This window comes from Zingiber officinale, chromosome 1B (assembly GCF_018446385.1).
Source record: "Zingiber officinale cultivar Zhangliang chromosome 1B, Zo_v1.1, whole genome shotgun sequence".
NCBI classification, from domain to species: Eukaryota; Viridiplantae; Streptophyta; class Magnoliopsida; order Zingiberales; family Zingiberaceae; genus Zingiber; species Zingiber officinale.
Window position 1 is genome coordinate 74,814,324 of NC_055986.1, and position 22,889 is coordinate 74,837,212.

Genomic DNA, 22,889 nt, shown 5'->3' on the forward strand with positions numbered 1-22,889 from the left:
CATTTGATTGAGTGAGTCTACTTGGGATTCAAGATTTAGATTGATTAGAGGATGGCACGGTCTATGCCTCACATTAATCAATCTAGATGTCAAGGATAGAAGGGCACTTGTCATATATTGTGAAGAGTCACAATTAGTAGTCGCAAGGTGATGTTGGATCTCAACATTCTTATAAATTGGGTAGTAATGATGTGTTGCTAGATATCACTCATTACTTATACTTCTAAATGAGTTTAGGAGCATTGCCAATGTTATAAGAACCTATAGGGTCACACACAAAGGGCAATTAGATGGAGATTAGGTTCATTTGATGAACCTAAAGGATTAGGTCCATGTGATGAACCAAATTAGATTAAGAGTAATCCAAATTAGGCTAATTGAGTTTAACTCAATTTGGTTCATGTGTTAGATGAGTCTAATTTGGACTTAGACTCATTGAGTCAATTTAATTCAATGAATAGAGATTCATTAAATTAAAATTGACTTGAACCAATGGTTAGATTTGATCAACCATGGGAGAGAAGTGGTCAAGTTTGACTTGACTTGAGAGGAAGATGAAGAGTCAAGTTTGACTTGACCATTTGCCACCTCATTGGTGAGTTAGCAAAGAGTGGACCAATGATTGTTGGGTTTTTCGGGCCGCAAAAATCGTGTTTTCGCGTCGCGAAAACCCCGAAATTCCCAGCCACCAGATCCGTGCAAAGAAAAATAAAATAAAATAAAATACGAGTACGAGTTTGCAAACTCTAGATCTACACTAGATAAGAGTATTACCCTCGATGCGATGCCCTTCGCTTTCCCGCTAGTCCAACGGCTTGCCGGATCTCAAGATTGTCAACGTAGACAATCCTCTACACGTATCCACACGAACACACTAGATGGAGAAGGACCAAACAAGGTGTGCTAGCACCTAGGGTGTTCGGCCAAGATAGAAGAGGGAGAGCAAGAAGAGAGAACTCAAGGAGGAAGATGAAGATGATGGAGTAACCAAATGACTTGAATGAAAAAATCAATTTTTTCATCCACACTAAAGTGGCCGGCCACACATGGAGAAGTGTAACCCCCTTTCTCATTTAATGTAACCATTAAAAGGGAATTTGTAACCTCCATGAGGTGGCACACACATGTGCTAGAATTGATTATGTGGCACATCATCATTGGCCACTCAATGCCAACTCACTAATAAGGTGGCATAAAGTCAAGTCAAACTTGACTCTTCATCTTCCTCTAAAGTCAAGTCAAACTTGACTTAATCTCTCTCATGGTTGATCTAATCCAACCATTTAATTCAAGCCAATTTAATATAATGAATCTAATTCATTTAATTAAATTGATTCAATGAGTTATAATCCAAATTAGACTCATTGAACACATGAATTAACTTGAGTCCAACTCAATTAACCCAATTAGGATTACTCTTAATCCAATTTGATTCATCAAATGAATCTAATCCACTTGGTTCATCATATGAACCTAATCTCCATCTAATTATCCTTAGTGTGTGACCCTATAGGTTCTTGTAACGTTGGCAATGCCCCTAAACCCATTTAGGAGCATAAGTAATGAGCGGTATCTAGCAACACATCATTACTACCCAAGTTACAAGAATGTTGAGATCCAACATCACCTTGTGACTACTAATTGTGACTCCTCACAATATATGACAAATGTCCTTCTATCCTAGACATCTAGATTGATCAATGTGAGGCATAGACCGTGTCATCCTCTGATCAAACCAAATCTTCAACTTCAAGTAGACTCACTAAATCAAATGAGCTCAATATCTCATATTGACTCATTTGGGCATGACCATGCACTTCGTGGTCTCACTCTATCAAGAATATCTATGTCTCTCCCATCATATAGGAGGGATAGATCCCATCTACATCACTCACATCCCTCTGCATAATTCGTTACATACCCAGTAATCGCCTTTATAGTTCACCCAGTTACGGGTGACGTTTGACGAAACCAAAGTACATAACTCCTTATGTAGGGAACCATGGTGACTTCAGGTCTAAGGACTAGTAGTCATACTAATAGCCACATGAGAAAGTATATGACACTCATATAACGATCCATGATACTTTCTCATGGTGGGTCATTCAGTATACATTCTCCAATGCATACCCATGTGTCAACTTGATATCTCTATATCTATGACTTGTGAGATCAAGTCATCGAGTTGACCTACATGCTAGTCTTATTGCATTAACATTGTCCCTGAATGTTAATACTCGACTAGGAATGATTAAGAGTAGTGTTCCCTATATCATCTCACTATCGGTTCAACTAACCGATTGATATAGGTGAGAACCTTCTACTCAAGGGCGCTATTATACTTAGTTTATTTGGCACCAATACAAGTAAGTATAATAACCAAAACTATAAATGCCTTTATTTATATATAAGAATATGATACAACAAGTCCATAATACAATCATCAAATGATTGGCTCTAGGGCTCTAACTAACAATATCCCACTAGCACTAGTGCCAGTCAGTGTAAGCTCTAAGCCCCAATGACCTAGTGTGACCATCATTCTTCCTCTGTGCCAAAGCCTTGGTCAAGGGATCTGCGATGTTAGCCTCTGTAGGTACTCTGCATGTAAAATACCGGGAAAAAAAAATAGGGAATATAAATAAGGAAATTTTTCCGGAATTTATGGAAATTTTTTGAGAATTTTTCGGAGCTCGTACGGATGAGTTGACGGGGATAAAAACGGGGTCCGGAAAAGCCTGTTTAGGCTACCCCATTTAAATGAGGAAAAGTTGAATTTCTAAATTCCTTTTTCTTTATTTATTTTTCTTTTCTTTTCTTTGTGTCGCCGTTTCCTCATTTCTTCTCCCCGACGCCGATCGCGCGCCTTCTTCCCTTGCCCTAACCACCATTCGGCGGTTTCCTTCCTCTTCTCTACTTCTCCCCCCGAGCTGAAGCAGCGTGCCCTAGCCAGTCCCAGTTTTCTTCTCCTTGCTGCCGAAGCCCTAGCCGCCGGCGACGCACCAAGCCGACCAATTCTTCTCCTCTGCCGACACCGACCACCTTTTGCTGCCCTAGCGCCGGTTCACTAGCATTTAGTGGCGAGTCTTTCTTCCATCTCGCTACTGCCTCCACATTTTCTTCCTCACTGTGGTCACGCCTCCTGTGCCCTACCTCCGAACCTTGCCTCCTTCTCAGAGCAGAAGTTGTTCGGCAGTGTGACAGCAAGGTAAGAAGAATAGGTTGTTGTTGCATTGTGATCTCCATTTTGATCTCATGTTTGATGTCCGATCAGTAGGAAAAAAAAAAAATCTGCAAGGTGTTATTCTAAGGCCTTTTCTTGGGTCCGGTGATCACCATCCAGCGACTACCTTTCTCCGGCAGCAACATCCCTGTTGAAAAGTAAGGTAAGGTGCTTAGGTTATTCTGGAAATAGGGGTATTTGGACTTTTGATTAGAATGTTTGTGCTGAATTTGTGGGGCTGATCACTGTGGTATTGTTATTATTTTGTCCAGCAGTTGTTTACCTTGAATTTCAGTAGCCGGCATTCCTATTCCAGCAGCAACAAACTGTGTGGGGATCAACAATCAAGGCTGTGGATTGAGGTAAGGTTTAGGGTTTTGAGCTTTGTGTAGATTGATTAGGTTTATGTTGGGAATTGGTAGATTGGATTAATTTTAGATTTTTAATCTAATGTTATGATTAGGGTTAAAGAAAATTAATCCTAGTTAATTGTTGGATTTAATTTAGGAAGGTCGAGATTATGGTTTAGGGTTTTTCCCTAAATTATTCTTAAGGATTTTTATTTAGCTATTCGTTTAATTTGTAGCTAAATAAAAATGTATGTTTGATATCACAGGACTTTGACGCGAGACGAGTATCTCGGAGTCATATTTGGACCATTTTATCGGAGGCGGGTACTTTTGACTTATGTCATTTGATATGCTTAGTAATTAAATTAACATGTTGCATTAATTGTGTTTCTTATCTGTTTCGGTTAATCACTACCCAAATCTTACATGCTTGATTGATTGATTGGTTTTGCATCTCAGGTATATTTTACCTGTTTATACATGCTTATAGGGGTAGTGATATGCCATGCTTGACCATGTTCAGGACCTAGGTTTTATACCTTCTGTATACCTTTGGATTGTTTTGGATTCGTTGACCTTTGATGCATTTTTATATATATGTGGATTAGGTCAGGATATTCTTGTGGTTAGTGCCATGCACCATTTGCATGATTACATGCTGTGCGATAGTCCGCTCCATTATTGTTGAGCACATCGCCAGTTACATGGATCTGCACACACCACCACTCATGGGTTAGTGGTCGATTCAGGCTGAGTGTGTTGCAGCAGGGACTCTGTTAGGCACCGTTGGTCCGTTCATGGGTAGTGTGACCCAACGTGTTATCCGGCAGGGATTCCTCCCCGTCTTTGAGTACCGGGAGTTGAGAGCATTGCGCTCCCCCATCTATGATTTGGGGTAGGAGGATAGGTGTACTCCGACAGCATCCCGTCCACTCGGTCACTCATCAGGAGTAGTGATGACAGAGTGCACGGTTGTCACAGCCCTACCCACTCGGCCTCACGTTTGTATGAGATGATCGACTGGCGTCAGGGGTGACCAGGACGCATCATTGGCATCATATGCATGATGCATTTATTTCTTGTGTTTGTGTTTGCTGCATTTATATGCTGCATATTGTTTGGATACCTATGTTTGACATGCATACAGGATTTTCCTTATCCCTCGAACTGTTTGACCTTATACTCAGGACCTGGTTAGTACAGTATTCTCCTGTTTACTTCAGATGCATTTTTATCTTTCTTATCAGGAGACTGTACGCATGATTAGTGCTAGGTGTTGTTTCTTTACTTTGCATATCAATTGTACCTGCTGAGTGTTGGACTCACCCCGCCTCCATTGTTGTTATTTTCAGGTTGATGCTGTCAGGAGGGAGTTCCAGTCGCTAGTCCCCACAGCACGTAGTGCTAATCCTCTACTGGGTTGAGTTGTTATTTTATTTTAGTTTTTCTCTATCAGACCTTGTTTTAGTCTTATTTTGGATTTTTCATATGGATATTGTATGAAATCCTTTTGTTTGATGGACCTTTGGTATGATTTGGATTTTATTCTACTATATGCCTGCCTGGACGGCAGAAGAGGTGAGTTCGTCGGTTTTGAGCTTTACGAGTGTAGTGGAGTAGGGTGGTTTTCGAGTCAGAGTACTATTGTTTTGTTTACTATTTTATTAACTGCGTGGTTGTGACAGCCAGAGGCTGAATACTTATATAAACTGCGTGGTGATTGATTTTATTTACTGTTATTATTCCAGCCGCCTGTGGCTGAGGTATTTATGTATGTAGAAAGTTTCAGATTGTCCGTCGTACAGGGGAGATGCTGCCGAAATTTCTTCGGACAGGGACTCCTCTGGGGCGTGACAATTTAGTGGTATCAGAGCCCAGTTTTACGATCTTTTGTTTCGTATTTTGGATTTTTGAGATTTATCTGATACCAATTTATTTGGTATCAGAGCGGGTTATGATACCTGCTTTTGGTGTTCTGGAGATTTATCGGATACCTCTTGTTGGTATTCTGGATATTTGGGTTAGCCAGGTTTGCGAGTCAAACTGGGCATTATTGGATTTTCGATATGGTTATGTTTCGGATTTCCGTTTCGGATTTATTTGGATTTCCGGCGATATGTACGTTCGGAATTTTGAGGTCAAATTGGGGACTGGACAGCGACGGAACATCTCCAGACAGCAAATAGGTATGTTGTTATTTTATGTTTGTTATATTGGTATTGATATCTGTAATTTAATTTAACAGATATGAGACGATCTACTCGTATTGCTGCGAGACGTGGTGCTGGACGACCACGTGGGAGGACCACGGGATCTCTGGATATGCCAGAGATGCCCACTGTTAGTGAGCCTGTCAGTCAGGGACAGACTCAGGATGCAGCGGGAGCATCGGGCTCTCAAATTCCGATAGCTCCTGTAGAGATACCTACTTTGGCCACACCGACGGTATCCACGCCTACCCTGTTTACAGTACCATCAGGGGTACCATTGGTGTACCCGACATCTGCTCCAGCGCAGCCTACGGTGTATTCAGGACCACCGCCACTTGGACCTACAGTGTACCCGACACCAGTGCCCCCAGTGCCTACAGTAGCAGCAGCTGCACCATATCCGGTACCTTATTCTACCGTACCTCCAGTTGCCACCACTTTTGTTCCCCAGGCAGTACCACCGACGGCTTATGCTCCGGTATATACAGCAGCATCGGGAGTTCCTCCTCCGATTTATTCCGCGGTACCACCTGTAGTATCAGCTCCAGTGCTTCCTCCGCCATCCCGACACAGATCACTGATACTGTCACTGCACGAGCTAGGATTCCAGCACTGGCCGAGTCGATGAAGACTCGTTTCACTCTTTTCCGCGGAGATCTCGATCCGAGTATGGCTCTGTCATGGATAGAGACTATGGAGCAGACTTTCTTCTATATGGCTTGCTCCGAGTGGGAGAAAGCAGAGCTGGCTGCTTACCATTTACGGGATGAAGCTAATGCCTGGTGGGTTACTCAGCGTTCTATTATTGGTGAGCGCAACGTCACATGGACCAGGTTCAGAGAGGCTTTTGAGAGCCGTTTCTTTCCACTGTCCTATCAGATGGCTCGCCGACAGGATTTTATGAGTCTGAGGCAGAATAATCGCTCAGTGACCGAGTATAATACTGAATTCCTCCGGTTGGCTCAGTTTTGTCCAGAGTTAGTTGCGGAGGACAGAACTCGCATGATGCAGTTTATACAGGGATTAGATGGTTATCTGCATGTACAGCTTGCCGGATTAGGGATTACATCTTACTCTGATGCATTGAATCGAGCTTTGATGATAGAGTTAGCTCGGCAGACAGCATATCCGGACAGGAAAAGAAAGCATACGGGTCAGACATCAGGGCAGGTCCAGCAGACACAAAGCAGGATGCCTCAGGAGCGATCCTGCACGGTCGGTCGGTGGTACTGGGCGCTCTCGTAGGCCCGTAAATCGTGCGGTCTTCTTCGTCGCCGTGGCGTCAGAACGCAACCACCTTCCGGTGATACTCATTGTTTATGTGGATCCGAGATCACCTCACCCCAGCTCTGCTTCAGGGGCCGGTTGCTTTTATTGCAATCGGGCACCAGAGCCGAGATTGTCGGTGAAGGCTCAGACACGGCCCTGGAGGGTCAGTCGAGGGCAAGTCTAGTCACCAGGCATATCGAGGAGGGCGAAGCCCAATCTTCACACAACAGGAGGCGGCCCTCCGCAGCAAGATTTGGCATGCTTGGACAGAGTACTCAAGGCTCAGAGACCCCGTAGTTTTGCTCCGTGGCCTTATTATCCGACCTGATGATCACGTCAGCCAGTACAAGACAAGACGTCACCATCCTCTCGGTCTTATCCGGCACATAGTCAAGAATACTGTCGAGTGTGCGCGTGTCACTGCAAGAAGTATACGGGCAAGATTACCACCTCCTCCTCCGCCAGAGACTGGTCGTGTTCATGCTATTACCAGAGAGGATGCTCAGCGAGCCGACGGATCCGTTTTCCGCGGTACGATTTCTATTTATGCATTTACTGCTGATATTTTGATTGATACTGGTAGTTCGCATTCTTTTATATCCCGTACCTTTATGCGAGAGATTGGTAGATTACCTACTGTTAGGTTGCGGCGATTGACTGTCTCCCTACCGTCGGGTGATACTTTAGACGTCACCCAGGAGATCAGAGGTTGCCCGTTAGACTTTGGCAACATGATGCTTACGGTAGATCTTCTAGTATTGGAGATGATCGAGTTTGATGTCATTCTTGTCATGGATTGGCTATCAGTATATCATGCTACCGTTGATTGCCAGACGAGGGTGGTCACCTTCCGGCCTCCAAACCAACCCTCGTGGAGTTTCACTGGCATCAGAGACGACGACATCTCGATTATTTCGGCGATTCAGGCGCAGAAGTCGCTGTCTCACGGTTGTCATGGTTTTCTGTTATCGTTGATCAGTACTGAGGACAGTAGTAGTTCGCAGCTCTCCGACGTTCTTGTAGTCCGGGAGTACCCAGATGTATTTCCAGAGGAGCTACCTGGTTTGCCTCCCAGAAGGCCAGTGGAGTTCGCTATTGAGCTGATTCCGGGAACCGCGCCGACATCGAAAGCTCCGTATCGTATGGCACCAAAAGAGTTGAACGAGCTGAAGGTTCAACTCCAGGAGCTTTTAGACAGAGGATTCATTCGCCCTAGTGTTTCACCATGGGGTTCTCCAGTTCTGTTTGTCAAGAAAAAGGATGGTACCATGAGGTTATGTATTGACTACAGGCAGCTGAATTCAGTGACCATCAGAAATAAATATCCATTACCACGGATCGAGGATTTGTTTGATCATCTCAGAGGTACATCAGTGTATTCTAAGATTGATCTGCGATCCGGATATCATCAGTTGAGAGTCAGAGATTCTGATATCCAGAAGACAGCTTTCCGTACCAGATACGGTCATTATGAGTTTTTGGTAATGCCATTTGGGCTTACCAATGCTCCAGCGGTGTTTATGGACTTGATGAACCGCATATTTCTGGAGTATCTGGATCAGTTTGTTATCGTTTTCATTGATGACATATTGGTCTACTCTCGTTCCGAGGAGGAGCATGCACATCTTCGCACGCTCTTGGAGATTCTTGACGACATCACCGATCGCTAAGTTCAGCAAGTGTGCATTCCGCCTATCCTCGATCGGTTTTCGGGACACGTGGTTTCTAGCAGAGGTATTTCAGTTGATCCTCGAAGATCGAGGTCGTCACCGGTTGGGAGCAAGTCATTCAGAGATTCACAGTTTTCTAGGATTGGTGGATATTACCGACGCGTTTGTCGAGGGCTTCGCGATTGCTATGCCACCACACGCCTTACCCGAAGGCGTGAAGTTCATATGGTCCGAGGATTGCGAGACCAGCTTTCTGAAGCGGAGATTAGTGTCGGCTCCAGTTTTGGTTTTACCTTCTGGAGAGGACGGATTTGTACTTTACACCGATGCGTCTCTTCAGGGTTTGGGCGCTGTTCTGATGCAGCACGGCAGAGTAGTCTCTTATGCTTCTCGTCAGCTGAAGGAGCATGAGAAGAATTACCCAGTTCATGACCTGGAGTTAGCTGCCATCATCTTTGCTCTGAAGCTATGGCGACATCATTTATACGGTATCACATTTGAGATTCTCACTGATCATAAGAGTCTCAAATATATTTTTACTCAGAAGGAGCTTAATCTTCGACAGAGGAGATGGATGGAGTTCCTGAAGGACTACGATTGTACCATTAGCTACCACCCGGGGAAAGTGTTGGGTTTTTCGGGCCGCGAAAACCGCTTTTCGCGTCGCGGAAACCCCGAATCACCCAAAGCCGTAGATCCGTGCAAAGGAAAATTTTGAAAACACAAATACGAGTTTTATACTACGATCTACAGTAGATCTACAAAGGAAAAACCATTTTACCTTCGATGCGTGCCCTTCGTTTAGTCCCGCTCGTCCAAGGAAGCATTGGATCTCGAGAGTGTCAATGTAGACACTCCTCTAGTGATATCCACACGAACAAGGAGTGGTCTTCTACCACTCAAAGATGGAGAAGAGAGCCCTAAGTGTGCTAGCACTTTTCTAGAGCTCTCGGATGGGAACAAAAAGGAGAAAAGAGAGAAATAGAAGAGAGAATCACATACACTCCTTTAGTACCCTCCTTTGTGACCTTCACTTTCCCTTGTGCTCTTGGAAACAACTCAACATCTTCTCCTCACCATGATAGCCACGACCACAGCAACTCAAGAGGAGAGGGGAACCCAAGGAAGAAGAAGGAATAATGACACCACATCAATTCCCAAAACAAAAACCTCCACACCATCTAATGTGTGGCCGGCCACACCATAAAGCCCCTCATTAATGTGGCCGGCCACATTAAAACCAATTGGATGTGTAACCTCCAATGAGGTGGCATACCATTATGAGGTGGTGATGTGGCTAATGATGTGGCTAGGTTGGTCATGCCAAGTAGGATGAGTCAACCTTCATGATGATGTGGCAAGACATCAAGTCAAACTTGATGTTTCAACTTCCATTTGGTCAAGTCAAACTTGACCAATTCTCTTCCTTGTTGAGTTAAATCCAACCTTTGATTCAAGTCAATTTAAATTTAATGAATCTAATTCATTAATATAAATTGACCCAATGAATCAAATTTAAATTAGACTCATTCAACATTTGAATCTAATTGAGTCTAACTCAATAAGTCTAATTTTGAATCCAATCTTTGGTGCATCATATGAACCTAATCCAATTGGTTCATCATATGAACCTAATCTCCATCCACATGTTCTTTGTGTGTGACCCAATAGGTTCTTGTAACGTTGGCAATGTTTCTAAACTCTTTTAGAAACATAAGCAATGAGCGGCATCTAGCAATACATCATTGCTACCCAAGTTACAAGAAATGTTAAGATCCAACATCACCTTGTGACTACTAATTGTGACTCCTCACAATATGTGACATTGTCCTTCTATCCTAGACATCTAGATTAATCAATATGAGGCATAGACCGTGTCATCCTCTAATCAATCTAAATCTTGAACTCCAAGTAGACTCACTCGATCAAATGAGCTCAACATCAAATGTTGAATCATTTGGGCATGGCCATGCACTTCGTGGTCTAACTCTATCAAGAATATTGATGTCGCTCCCGTCATATGGGAGGGATAGATCCCATCTACATCACTCACATCCCTCTGCATAATTTGTTACATACCCAGTAATCGCCTTTATAGTCCACCCTATTACGGGTGACGTTTGACGAAACCAAAGTACATAACTCCTTATGTAGGGATCCATGGTGACTTCAGGTCTAAGGACTAATAGTCATACTAATAGCCACATGAGAAAGTATATGACACTCATATAACGATCCATGATACTTTCTCATGGCGGGTCATTCAGTATACATTCTCTAATGCATACCCATGTGTCAGCTTGATATCTCTATATCCATGACTTGTGAGATCAAGTCATCGAGCTAACCTACATGCTAGTCTTATTGTATTAACATTGTCCCTGAATGTTAATACTCGACTAGGAATAAATTAGAGTAGTGTTCCCTATATCATCTCACTATCGATTCAACTAATCGATTGATATAGGTATGAACCTTCTACTCAAGGACGCTACTATACTTATTTTATCTGGCACTAATACAAATAAGCATAATAACCAAAAACCAAATGCCTTAATATATATATAAGAATATGATATACATGAGTCCATACAATCATCAAATGATTGGCTCTAGGGCTCTAACTATCAGAAAGCTAATGTGGTTGCGGATGCACTCAGCAGGAAGTCCGGAGGGACTTTGGCTTGCCACCGGACTTCAGTCACGGACTTGATTCAGAGTTTCTCGGAGTTAGATCTTGAGGAGCAGGGACCGACAGAGCAGGGTATTCTTGTTACTATGGTTGCTCAGTCGTCGATCAGGACGAGGATCCGAGAGGCACAGGCTAGTGATCAGCATTTGCAGTTTATTAGCAGTCAGATAGCTTCCGGGCAGCAGACCGAGTTTATACGAGACGAGGAGGGTATTATATTCTTCCGAGGCAGATTATGCGTACCTCAGTCTCATCCGGTCTTACAGGAGCTATTACAGGAGGCACACCGTTCTCGATTTGCGATCCATCCAGGCGAAACCCGTATGTATCGAGACTTGAGGCGTTCCTATTGGTGGAACGGCATGAAGAAAGACATCGCGGATTTCGTAGCTAGGTGTCTTGTTTGTCAGCAGGTGAAGGCTGAGCACCAGAGACCTGCAGGGTTACTTCAGCGGATTCCTATTCCTGAGTGGAAGTGGGATCACATTACTATGGACTTTGTGGTAGGGTTGCCGAGGACACGACGAGGCCATGACGCGATTTGGGTAATCGTTGATCGATTAACCAAATCCGCGCACTTTTTAGCGATTCGGAGGACTGATCCCCTGGATCGATTAGCAGATTTGTATTGCCGAGAGATCAGACTACATGGTGTTCCATTGAGTATCATTTCGGATAGAGATCCACGGTTCACGCCCGCTTCGGCAGTAGTCTCAGCAGCCTTGGGCACACAATTGCTTTCAAGATGCCTTCCATCCATGCAGGCGGATGGCAATGAGCGGACCATTCAGACGTTAGAGGACCGAGGTCATGTGTTATGGATTTTGGAGGCGGTTGGGAGGACCATCTGCCGTTGGTAGAGTTTGCCTACAACAACTTTTCATTCGGCTATCCAGATGGCACCGTTTGAGGCGTTGTATGGTAGACCTTGTCGGACACCCGTCCTTTGGGATGAGGTTGAGAGGCTCATTGTTGGGACCTCAGAGTTCAGCAGATGCGAGTTGGTCCGCACTATCGACGGAGAATGTCGGAGGCGCAGGATCGCCGTAAGAGTTATGCCGATCGAGACGCACTAGAGTTCTCTCATGCGACCATGTATTTCTACGAGTTTCACCCACGAAAGGGGTGAAGAGATTTGGCCTCAGAGGTAAGCTAGCTCCGCGGTACATTGGTCCCTTCGAGATCTTGGAGAGGATCGGAGCAGTAGCTTACCGACTGGCACTACCACCGTCCTTGTCAAGCGTGCACGATGTATTTCATGTATCCATGCTGAGGAGATATGTACCCGATCCGACGCATGTGCTGGCAGATATCCCAGTTCCAGTTCAGCCTGACATTACCTATGAGGAGGTTCCGGTACGGATTCTCGACCGGAAGGAGCGTCAGTTGCGGAACAAGACCATCCGGCTGGTTAAAGTCGGATGGCAGCATCATTCGGACGAGGAGGCTACTTGGGAGCTCGAGGACACTATCCGAGCTCGATATCCCCATCTTTTCACTTGAGGTATGTGATTTATTTACCGTTCAGCATTTATACTCTATATCTGTTGTTAGTATGTGCTGATGGTAGATAACGAAATTTGGGGACAAAATTTTTATTAGTGGGGGAGAATGTAAAATACCGGGAAAAAAAATAGGGAATATTAATAAGGGAATTTTTCCGGAATTTATGGAAATTTTTCGGGAATTTTTCGGAGCTCGTACGGATGAGTTGACGGGGATAAAAACGGGGTCCGGAAAATCCTGTTTAGGCTACCCCATTTAAATGAGGAAAAGTTGAATTTCTAAATTCCTTTTTCTTTATTTATTTTTCTTTTCTTTTCTTTGTGTCGCCGTTTCCTCATTTCTTCTCCCCGACGCCGATCGCGCGCCTTCTTCCCTTTCCCTAACCACCATTCGGCGGTTTCCTTCCTCTTCTCTACTTCTCCCCCCGAGCTGAAGCAGCGTGCCCTAGCCAGTCCCAGTTTTCTTCTCCCTGCTGCCGAAGCCCTAGCCGCCGGCGACGCACCAAGCCGACCAATTCTTCTCCTCTGCCGACGCCGACCACCTTTTGCTACCCTAGTGCCGGTTCACTAGCATTTAGTGGCGAGTCTTTCTTCCATCTCGCTACTGCCTCCACATTTTCTTCCTCACTGTGGTCACGCCTCCTGTGCCCTACCTCCGAACCTTGCCTCCTTCTCAGAGCAGAAGTTGTTCGGCAGTGTGACAGCAAGGTAAGAAGAATAGGTTGTTGTTGCATTGTGATCTCCATTTTGATCTCATGTTTGATGTCCGATCAGTAGGAAAAAAAAAAATCTGCAAGGTGTTATTCTAAGGCCTTTTCTTGGGTCCGGTGATCACCATCCAGCGACTACCTTTCTCCGGCAGCAACATCCCTGTTGAAAAGTAAGGTAAGGTGCTTAGGTTATTCTGGAAATTGGAGTATTTGGACTTTTGATTAGAATGTTTGTGCTGAATTTGTGGGGCTGATCACTGTGGTATTGTTATTATTTTGTCCAGCAGTTGTTTACCTTGAATTTCAGTAGCCGGCATTCCTATTCCAGCAGCAACAAACTGTGTGGGGATCAACAATCAAGGCTGTGGATTGAGGTAAGGTTTAGGGTTTTGAGCTTTGTGTAGATTGATTAGGTTTATGTTGGGAATTGGTAGATTGGATTAATTTTAGATTTTTAATCTAATGTTATGATTAGGGTTAAATAAAATTAATCCTAGTTAATTGTTGGATTTAATTTAGGAAGGTCGAGATTATGGTTTAGGGTTTTTCCCTAAATTATTCTTAAGGATTTTTATTTAGCTATTCGTTTAATTTGTAGCTAAATAAAAATGTATGTTTGATATCACAGGACTTTGACGCGAGACGAGTATCTCGAGTCATATTTGGACCATTTTATCGGAGGCGGGTACTTTTGACTTATGTCATTTGATATGCTTAGTAATTAAATTAACATGTTGCATTAATTGTGTTTCTTATCTGTTTCGGTTAATCACTACCCAAATCTTACATGCTTGATTGATTGATTGGTTTTGCATCTCAGGTATATTTTACCTGTTTATACATGCTTATAGGGGTAGTGATATGCCATGCTTGACCATGTTCAGGACCTAGGTTTTATACCTTCTGTATACCTTTGGATTGTTTTGGATTCGTTGACCTTTGATGCATTTTTATATATATGTGGATTAGGTCAGGATATTCTTGTGGTTAGTGCCATGCACCATTTGCATGATTACATGCTGTGCGATAGTCCGCTCCATTATTGTTGAGCACATCGCCAGTTACATGGATCTGCACACACCACCACTCATGGGTTAGTGGTCGATTCAGGCTGAGTGTGTTGCAGCAGGGACTCTGTTAGGCACCGTTGGTCCGTTCATGGGTAGTGTGACCCAACGTGTTATCCGGCAGGGATTCCTCCCCGTCTTTGAGTACCGGGAGTTGAGAGCATTGCGGTAGGAGGATAGGTGTACTCCGACAGCATCCCGTCCACTCGGTCACTCATCAGGAGTAGTGATGACAGAGTGCACGGTTGTCACAGCCCTACCCACTCGGCCTCACGTTTGTATGAGATGATCGACTGGCGTCAGGGGTGACCAGGACGCATCATTGGCATCATATGCATGATGCATTTATTTCTTGTGTTTGTGTTTGCTGCATTTATATGCTGCATATTGTTTGGATACCTATGTTTGACATGCATACAGGATTTCCTATACCACTTGGACTGTTTGACCTTATACTCAGGACCTGGTTAGTACAGCATTCTCCTGTTTACTTCAGATGCATTTTTATCTTTCTTATCAGGAGACTGTACGCATGATTAGTGCTAGGTGTTGTTTCTTTACTTTGCATATCAATTGTACCAGCTGAGTGTTGGACTCACCCCGCCTCCATTGTTGTTATTTTTAGGTTGATGCTGTCAGGAGGGAGTTCCAGTCGCTAGTCCCCACAGCACGTAGTGCTAATCCTCTGCTGGGTTGAGTTGTTATTTTATTTTAGTTTTTCTCTATCAGACCTTGTTTTAGTCTTATTTTGGATTTTTCATATGGATATTGTATGAAATCCTTTCGTTTGATGGACCTTTGGTATGATTTGGATTTTATTCTACTATATGCCTGCCTGGACGGCAGAAGAGGTGAGTTCGTCGGTTTTGAGCTTTACGAGTGTAGTGGAGTAGGGTGGTTTTCGAGTCAGAGTACTATTGTTTTGTTTACTATTTTATTAACTGCGTGGTTGTGACAGCCAGAGGCTGAATACTTATATAAACTGCGTGGTGATTGGTTTTATTTACTGTTATTATTCCAGCCGCCTGTGGCTGAGGTATTTATGTATGTAGAAAGTTTCAGATTGTCCGTCGTACAGGGGAGATGCTGCCGAAATTTCTTCGGACAGGGACTCCTCTGGGGCGTGACACTGCATATCTTCACATCTCCTCTCTCGATAATCTCTCGAATGAGATGGAAGCGCCGTAGTATGTGTTTGGTTCGCTGGTGTTAGCGAGTTTCCTTCGCCTGTGCTATAGCTCCATTATTGTCACAATAGAGCTCAATAGGGTCAGTGATACTGGGAACCACCCCAAGTTCAGTGATGAACTTGCGGATCCAAACTGCCTCCTTTGCTGCCTCTGATGCAGCAATGTACCCGGCCTCTGTCGTAGAATCAGTTACTGTGTCCTACTTTGAACTCTTCCAGCTCACAGCACCACCATTAATGCAAAATACGAACCCTGACTGCGATCGATAATCATCCTGATCGGTCTAGAAGCTGGCATCACTGTAACCCTTTACAGCTAGCTCGTCATCGCCTCCATATATCAAGAAATATTCTTTAGTCATTCTTAAGTACTTAAGAATATTCTTGACCGCTATCCAGTGACTTTCACCTGGATATGACTGGTATCTGCTCGTCATGCTCAAAGCATACGAGACATCAGGTCGAGTACATAGCATGACGTACATGATAGATCCTATGGCTAAGGCATAAGGGATCTGATCCATGCGGTCTCTCTCCTCTCTAGAAGAGGGACCTTGAGTCTTCGAAAAACTCACGCCATGTGACATCGGCAGAAATCCATGTGACATGGCAAACCGAAGAAGTACCTTGTCAATATATGTACTCTGACTTAGGCCAAGCAATCTCTTAGATCTATCTCTATAGATCTGTATCCCTAGAATGCGGGATGCTTCACCTAAGTCCTTCATTGAGAAGCAACTCCCTAGCCAGGTCTTGACAGACTGAAGCAAAGGGATGTCTTTCCCAATGAGTAGTTTGTCATCCACATACAATATGAGGAAGACAACTATGTCACCTACAACCTTCTTGTAGACACAAGGTTCATCTTCATTCTTGATGAAACCAAAGTGTTTGATTGAATCATCGAATCGAAGATTCCAGCTCCGAGAAGCTTGCTTTAGTCCATAAATGGACCTATGCAGCTTGCATGCTCTGCTAGTATGTTTTGGATCTACAAAACCCTCAGGTTGTGTCATGTACACATCCTCGAGTAGGTTTCCATTCAGAAACGTAGTTTTGACATCCATCTGCCAGATCTCGTAATCGTGGTAAGCTGCAATAGCAAGTATGATCCGAATGGACTTAAACATCGCTACTGGAGAAAAGGTTTCATCATAGTCAATACCATGAATCTGCTTGAAACCTTTAGCTACCAAGCGACCCTTATAGATAAGTCCATCCATGTCAGTCTTTCTCTTAAAGACCCACTTACACCCTATGGGTTTTACCCCTTCAGGTGGATCAACCAAAGTCCATACTTGGTTGGTGTACATGGATTCCATCTCGGATCTCATGGCCTCTAGCTATTTCTTAGAATCTAGTCTCATCACAGCTTCCTGATAGGTGGTAGGCTCATCCTCTATGAGCACAACGTCATCATGATCAGACAAGAGAAATGAGTATCTCTTAGGCTGACGACGTACCCTATCAGACCTGCGAAGAGGTATGTCTACTTGAACTGGTTGTTGTTCCTCAACTCTTTGTGGAACAACATCATCCACAACACTTTGTGGTTCCAGTTCAACTTCCATCGAGGCTTCAGTGCTATTGTTCGCATCTTGAACTTCTTCAAGATCGAACGTGCTCCCATTAGTCTTTCTAGAAACAAAGTCCCTTTCTAGAAAGACCACAGTCTTTGCCACAACTACCTTGTGCTGACTGGGAATGTAGAAGTAATATCCCTTAGTTTCCTTGGGATATTCAATAAAGTAGCACTTGTCGGATTTGGGTCCTAACTTGTCTGAGACTTGATGTCGAACGTAAGCCTCACAACCCCAAATCCTCATGAAAGACACCTGGGCATCTCTCCCAGTCCATATCCTATATGGTGTCTTTATCACGGCCTTGGATGGAACTCGGTTGAGTATAAAAGCTGCCGTGTCTAGAGCATAGCCCCAAAGGAATGTCGGAAGATCTGTGTGACTCATCATAGATCGTACCATATCTAAGAGGGTACGATTCCTCCTTTCGGATACACCATTCCACTGTGGCGTTCCAGGAGGAGTGAGTTGGGATAGAATCTCACACTCAGCTAGGTAGTCACGAAACTCATGGCTAAGGTATTCTCCACCTCGATCTGATCGAAGTATCTTAATACTCTTGCTAAGCTGGTTTTGTACTTCATTCTTGAATTCTTTGAATTTTTCAAAGGATTGTGACTTATGTGTCATCAAGTACACATAACCATATCTACTAAAGTCATCAGTAAATGTGATAAAGTACCTATAATCGCCTCTAGCAGCGACATTGAAAGGGTCACATACATCACTATGTATGAGTCCTAACAAATCAGTCGCTCTTTCGCTGTGCCCACTAAAGGGAGTCTTGGTCATCTTGCCTAGTAGGCATGACTCGCACGTCTCATAAGATTCAAAATCAAATGAGTCCAGCAAACCATCCTTATGAAGCTGAGATAAGCGCTTGTCATTTGTATAACCTAAGCGACAGTGCCAGAGATAGGTTTGGTTCAGGTCATTTGACTTGAACCGCTTGGTATTTATGTTATAGATTGGGCTTTCAAGATTGAGAATGTAGAGTTCGTTCATCAGAGGTGCACTACAATAGAACATATCTTTTAAATAAACAGAACAACATTTGTCCTTTATAATAAAAGAGAAACCTTTCTTGTCCAAACAAGAAACTGAAATTATGTTCTTAGTTAATGCAGGCACATAACAACATTCATCTAATTCTAATACAAGCCCAGAGGGCAGAGATAGATGATAAGTCCCTACAGCAACAGCAGCAACCTGTGCTCCATTGCCTATGCGTAGGTCCACCTCGCCCTTCGCCAATGCCCTGCTATTTCTCAGCGCCTGCACATTAGTACAAATGTGAGATGCATATCTGGTATCTAATACCCATGATGAAGAAATAAATAGATTGACTTCTATAACATATACCTGAAGTTGAAGTCTCATTTCGCTTCTTCTTAAGATCTTCCAGGTACACCTTGCAGTTCCTCTTCCAGTGCCCGGTCTGACCGCAGTGGAAGCAGGTAGCATCCTTGGCGACACCTCCTTTAGGCTTCAGTGCCTTGCCTTTGCCCTTGGCTTGGGACTTTCCTTTGCCTTTGGGCTTGCCCTTGCCCTTGTGTTTCTGAACCATCATAACAGAGTGGGGCTTTGCCTTCTTAAGGTTCAGCTCAGCAGTTCTTAGCATGCTAAGCAGCTCGGGCAGTGGCTTGTCAATTTCATTCATATTGTAGTTTAGAACGAACTAACTATAGCTATCCGGCAAGGATTGCAAGATCAGGTCAGTGGCCAGCTCTTGGCCAAGTGGGAATCCCAACCTCTATAGGTTTTCTATGTACCCAATCATTTTGAGTACATATGGGCCTACAGGAGCCCAATCTGACATCTTGCACTGAAATAGTGCCCTTGAGATCTCAAATCTCTCATGTCGCGCTTGTCCTTGATACAGTTGACGAAGATGTTCAACCATATCGTAAGCGCCCATTAACTCGTGTTGCTTCTGAAGCTCAGAGTTCATGGTCGCGAGCATTAGACAAGACACATCTAATGCATCATCTTGATGCTTCTTGTAAGCATCTTTATCTGCTCACGTGGCATTGGCAGAAGGAGCCTCCGGAATGGGTTGCTCCAGAACGTACACTTTACGTTCCTGGGTGAGAACTATTCTCAAGTTCCTGTACCAGTCCAGGAAATTTGCTCCGTTGAGCTTGTCCTTCTCAATGACAGAAGGCAGAGAGAAGGTGTTCGTATTCGACGTCATGGTTTATCTACAACAGAAAAATACAGAAAATAAATATCATATTCTTTAAATCATTTAATTAGGCCTTTAACTAAATGATGCTCCCACTGAATTGTATAATTCATGTGGGACAAGATCCATATCATACTAACCCTTGAGTTAGCTTTGGCTAATATGCCCAAGACTTAGTATGATCGGTAGGTAATGATTTACCAATTACATCTCTATGCAACTCTTGTTTATAGGATCATTATCCGCAGTTATATTAAAACTTGAGTTAGCTTTGGCTAATATGCCCAAGAATTAATATAAATGTGATTTATGTCCTGTCTTTCCAACCATTGGAAGAATGCCTATAGTTGTACTCGATCCAACCGAGTTAACTAGGAATACTCAATCTAATTGAGTTTGTATTCGCCCATGCGTTGATAAGCGGGACCAAGATTGTCCCTTCGTACCCTACCAAGATAATATGTGTTGCTCTGCTTTGGCAGATTCAACAACACATGTGATCGAGGTAGTGATAGGTATCACGGCACGGTAGGCATTAGAGTTGATGTGATTTAGATCTAATCTAAATGATGATGCGTATCATATACTCAATAGATCTAATCTAATCGAAGGGTGCATCATGTGCACGACTTAGATCTAATCTAATCGTTAGGCACTAATTAATTACATAATCATGCATCATATATACACAAGCAATTAATTAAATTAATTCGTGATTAGTCATGGCCCTACTACGATCTTCTCAAGCCAATGAGAAGATCGGATGGTAACCTAGGGTCAACAGCTTCTCAAGCTCCTCCCTTTGACCACCTTGTGTTGCTCGCGCCCTCCTCATAACTCCGTCTCGAGTGGACCTTCCACGGCTTCAATTTTGTACATTACAATTTTGAAACTCGAGTTACATTCGAGTCTAAACTAATTTACAACAAGAATATAAAATAGAGAAAGGCACGACGCGCAGGTCGCAAATAAAAATACAACACGCACATCACATCACGGCACGCAGGCCGTATTATGAATTACAACACATTTATTCCAATCCAATTGGGTCTTTTGGGCCATGACTATCACAAATTATAAATAATTCTAAATTATGTATTTTCGATAATTTTCTGCAATTTTAATACCAATTTTTATAATTTTTACGAGTAAAAATTCCCGGCGGTCCCGTTTAGCTATTTTTCGGCGCAATCACGGAACGAATCCCCTTGCGGGGCCAGGGGCAGCGCCCCTACCCGCGATCTAACCATCGCGAGGGTTTCTTAGCGATCCAAGCGCCTTAGCCCGCTGTCCCAAAAGGATTTGGGGCGAAACCAAGCCGTTTTGGAAAAATCTTCCCGGTAGCGGAAGCCTACAAGTGCCGAAACACTTGTGCTTCGTTTCTACGAGAAAATTACCCATAAAAACTATAAAAAACCTAAATTTACATAAAATCATAGAAGATATATTTTTCATAAAAATCAAAAATAAACTCATACAAGCCTTTGCACGTGGCTCTGATACCACTGTTGGGTTTTTCAGGCCGCGAAAACTGCGTTTTCGCGTCGCGGAAACCCCGAAAGCTCCAGCCACCGGATCCGTGCAAAGAAAAATAAAATAAAATATGAGTACGAGTTTACAAACTCTAGATCTACACTAGATAAGAGTATTACCCTCGATGCGATGCCCTTTGCTTTCCCGCTAGTCCAACGGCTTGCCGGATCTCAAGATTGTCAACGTAGACAATCCTCTACACGTATCCACACGAACACACTAGATGGAGAAGGACCAAACAAGGTGTGCTAGCACCTAGGGTGTTCGGCCAAGATAGGAGAGGGAGAGCAAGAAGAGAGAGCTCAAGGAGGAAGAAGAAGATGATGGAGTTACCAAATGACTTGAATGAAAAAAATCAATTTTTTCATCCACACTAAAGTGGCCGGCCACACATGGAGAAGTGTAACCCCCTTTCTCATTTAATGTAGCCATTAAAAGGGAATTTGTAACCTCCATGAGGTGGCACACACATGTGCTAGAATTGATGATGTGGCACATCATCATTGGCCACTCAATGCCAACTCACCAATGAGGTGGCATAAAGTCAAGTCAAACTTGACTCTTCATCTTCCTCTCAAGTCAAGTCAAACTTGACTTAATCTCTCTCATGGTTGATCTAATCCAACCATTTAATTCAAGCCAATTTAATATAATGAATCTAATTCATTTAATTAAATTGATTCAATGAGTCATAATCTAAATTAGACTCATTGAACACATGAATTAACTTGAGTCCAACTCAATTAGCCCAATTAGGATTACTCTTAATCCAATATGATTCATCAAATGAATCTAATCCACTTGGTTCATCATATGAACCTAATCTCCATCTAATTGTCCTTAGTATGTGACCCTATAGGTTCTTGTAACGTTGGCAATGCCCCTAAACCCATTTAGGAGCATAAGTAATGAGCGGTATCTAGCAACACATCATTACTACCCAAGTTACAAGAATGTTGAGATCCAACATCACCTTGTGACTACTAATTGTGACTCCTCACAATATATGACAAATGTCCTTCTATTCTAGACATCTAGATTGATCAATGTGAGGCATAGACCGTGTCATCCTCTTATCAAACTAAACCTTGTACTCCAAGTAGACTCACTAAATCAAATGAGCTCAATATCTCATATTGACTCATTTGGGCATTGTCATGCACTTCGTGGTCTCACTCTATCAAGAATATCGATGTCTCTCCCGTCATATAGGAGGGATAGATCCCATCTACTTCACTCACATCCCTCTGCATAATTCGTTACATACCCAGTAATCGCCTTTATAGTCCACCAAGTTACGGGTGACGTTTGACGAAACCAAAGTACATAACTCCTTATGTAGGGAACCATGGTGACTTCAGGTCTAAGGACTAGTAGTCATACTAATAGCCACATGAGAAAGTATATGACACTCATATAACGATCCATGATACTTTCTCATGGCGGGTCATTCAGTATACATTCTCCAATGCATACTCATGTGTCAACTTGATATCTCTATATCTATGACTTGTGAGATCAAGTCATCGAGTTGACCTACATGCTAGTCTTATTGCATTAACATTGTCCCTGAATGTTAATACTCGACTATGAATGATTAAGAGTAGTGTTCCCTATATCATCTCACTATCGATTCAACTAACCAAGTGATATAGGTGAGAACCTTCTACTCAAGGACGCTATTATACTTAGTTTGTTTGGCACCA